The 3420-nt window shown below is 35.7% G+C and overlaps 1 long non-coding RNA gene across 1 annotated transcript; it reads left to right on the top strand.

Moving 5' to 3' along the window:
- Positions 1–362: 362 nt before the first annotated feature.
- Positions 363–2231, top strand: LOC134323316 (uncharacterized). Its single transcript, XR_010014044.1, has 6 exons — positions 363–785; positions 865–970; positions 1040–1145; positions 1505–1578; positions 1786–1890; positions 2004–2231. It is a non-coding gene; the product is annotated as an uncharacterized LOC134323316 (long non-coding RNA).
- Positions 2232–3420: the final 1189 nt, after the last annotated feature.

Below are 3420 nucleotides of genomic sequence, written 5' to 3' on the forward strand. Positions count from 1 at the left end.
AGTCTAATGATTTCACCTGCCTTCCTTTCTGTAGGCCTTAGCCACTTCCTCCTGCATCAGATTCACATATTCTCACCTCTTTTTATTTCTTCTATTCTTCTGTCGGTTTTTGTTTGTTTACTCTCTGCACCCTCTTAGTAGCTTCCTGTGCTACCATCCAGCATTCCTGCCTCTCAGATGTCCCATTTTGTAGGAGGCTTGTATTTGCACTCTCACCCGTTTCTTCTTTCAAACTTTTCTGAGTCCCTGTTTTTTCTAATAACGTCCTTTGCTGCACCTTACCTGCATTCGTCTCCATTCCAGCAAATCAACTGCAGTTCTTTAAGCAAGGACGGAAAAAGGTGCAGGTAAAACTTGTTAAACACAATTATGACTCAAGATTCTTTCTTAAGACCATTTCTAGCTCTACTTAGACCCACTATGCACCTCTTTGAAAATTTGTGTTTACACTTCTTTTTTGCATATTAGTAAAGAAAGCAATGTAACAGACCACCCTTTAGGCAAAAAATATATTATAATTGCCTACAAAAAAAGGAGCCAGTCAGAGCACCCAGAAGAACTGTGGCAGATTCCCCCAGATGCTCATTAAAAGATTTGACACACCAATGAGTAAAACATCTTTTTATAAACACTGCCAAAGAAGCATGTTTTGGTATGCACAAACTAATGTACACGTTGTGAATTGTTCGTTTTTAGGCCATTTATCCATCTAAAAAGAAAACATTGTTTTTGGATCCCCTGGGAGAGTCCCAAAAAAAAGTAAACAAGTGCCTGGAAACCACAAGGTAACGAATTGTAAGCAGCACTTTTAGTATGTTGGCTGTGGGAATAATTGAAATCTTACATAAATCAGTGTTTTTATAGAGCCTTTATGAGGAATAGAGGATGCAAAGTTTCAAGGTGGACGTGTGACACTGTTCCTCACCCAATGCAACGTGATGGCACATCTTGTGGTGTTTTTGTATGCAAGGTAAGCATAACTTAAATCATTTGGCTGTAATAAACGTATAACGCTATTATAATTTTAAACACTTTTAAGTTTGCAGAACAAATCCTGACAGAACAGCCTATCAGCTTCTCAAATGCAGAAAAGGCAGTTAACCTCTTTAGGAAAAAAATTGCAGTGACCTTAATACAGGAATCAGGTAAATGCTGCTGATGGAACTGTTACAGTTATGAAATGGTTATGAAGTTCATTTTTCATTTGATCAGTGCATTACATATTGACAAAAAATGAAAAATGTTGTTCTGTATGTTTAAGCAGACTGTATTTTATATTACTATTAATTAATTAACGAGAGTATGGGCATCTAATGCCAAAATTTGGTAATTCCAATTAGTCTTTTGACTTATTTGTGACTCTTATTAGTTATAAAAATGACAATTATTTAAGATAGATTTAAAAACAATTATGTTATTATGGATGCTATTGACAGTTGTAAAATGTATATACTCTAAAATGGATCCAGTCTGGAGCTGATTTATAGTCTATACAATTTTGTAGAAGATTTGAGTGATCTTTGTCGATTCTGTGGGGAAGACATCAACCTAAGTGATCCAGGGCTGACACCTGCATGGGTAATGAGACATTTCTGTTTTAAAGGTTTAAAAAAAAAGTTTAAGAACAAAAAAGAAATAGTAATAATGCCTTAATTTTATTGCCTTTTTCATTGCACTATGCTTGTACACTACAAGTAATTGACTTGTAATTGAGAAGTCTAATGTAACCATAAAACTATTTTGTGACATTTTATTTATCAATTGAAGGACTGTGTCATTATTTAGATTGCCTGTGATGGATGTGACAGATGGTACCACCAGTCATGTGTTGGCAACCCACCAGTAGATGAAGATTTTTACTGTCCTGCATGCACTGAAGATTAGACCAAGGTTAACTGGGACATTATTTATAAAAAGTTTGCTTGTTGCTGTATTTTATTTTATGTTGCTCTTTTAGTATATTTAAAAAGTAGATAGTAAATTAATTATTCATTTCTGTTTAGTAACTGCTTTATCCTGGTCATGGCCGTGGTGGATTCAGAACTGTTCCTGGGGAAATTGGACGTACGGCAGGAGTGCACTGTGGATGGGATGCTAGTCATTCCCAGGGCACCATCCACAAATAAATTTGCACATTTCAGATTTTATTTAATTTAGATTTTAAAGAATTATTTTTATTGAGTTATAAATATGTTATTTTTTCAAGTATTTCAGTTTTACTTTGCAGTGAGGTGGATTTCTTTATTATATATTTGAATAATTGTAATATATGCATAATTTAGTTAACACTAATTTCTAATACAAATATTTTGTTCTTAAAATGTGTGTGCCTGTAGTTTGCAATAAAAAAAGAATAATCACACAGTGATATACATGTGGGGAACCATATTCCCCAGGTCTCCAGGTAAATCTGTTCCCCCCTGTGTTGTTAGTATAATGGACTGATCTATAGGTTAAACTTGTTCTACATACTGACAACACGTAAATACATCACCAGCATCACTGTAGTGTTTTATAATTACACCCACAGTGATATACATGTGGGGAACCATTTTTTCCAGGTCTCCAGGTAAATGTGTTCCCCCCTGTGTTGTTAGTATAATGGACTGATCTATAGGTTAAACTTGTTCTACATAATAACAACAGTTAAATACATCACCAGCATCACTGTAGTGTTTTATAAATACACACACAGTGATATACATGTGGGGAACCATATTCCCCAGGTCTCCAGGTAAATGTGTTCCCCCCTGTGTTTTAGTGTAATGGACTGATCTATAGGTTAAACTTGTTCTACATAATGACAACAGTTAAATACATCACCAGCATCACTGTAGTGTTTTATAATTACACCCACAGTGATATACATGTGGGGAACCATATTCCCCAGGTCTCCAGGTAAATCTGTTCCCCCCTGTGTTGTTAGTATAATGGACTGATCTATAGGTTAAACTTGTTCTACATACTGACAACACGTAAATACATCACCAGCATCACTGTAGTGTTTTATAATTACACCCACAGTGATATACATGTGGGGAACCATATTCCCCAGGTCTCCAGGTAAATGTGTTCCCCCCCTGTGTTGTTAGTATAATGGACTGATCTATAAGTTAAACTTGTTCTACATAATAACAACAGTTAAATACATCACCAGCATCACTGTAGTGTTTTATAAATACACACACAGTGATATACATGTGGGGAACCATATTCCCCAGGTCTCCAGGTAAATGTGTTCCCCCCTGTGTTTTAGTGTAATGGACTGATCTATAGGTTAAACTTGTTCTACATAATGACAACAGTTAAATACATCACCAGCATCACTGTAGTGTTTTATCATTACACACACAGTGATATACATGTGGGGAACCATATTCCCCAGGTCTCCAGGTAAATGTGTTCCCCCCTGTGTTGTTA

Source organism: Trichomycterus rosablanca, chromosome 11 (genome assembly GCF_030014385.1).
Source record: "Trichomycterus rosablanca isolate fTriRos1 chromosome 11, fTriRos1.hap1, whole genome shotgun sequence".
Taxonomy (NCBI): Eukaryota; Metazoa; Chordata; class Actinopteri; order Siluriformes; family Trichomycteridae; genus Trichomycterus; species Trichomycterus rosablanca.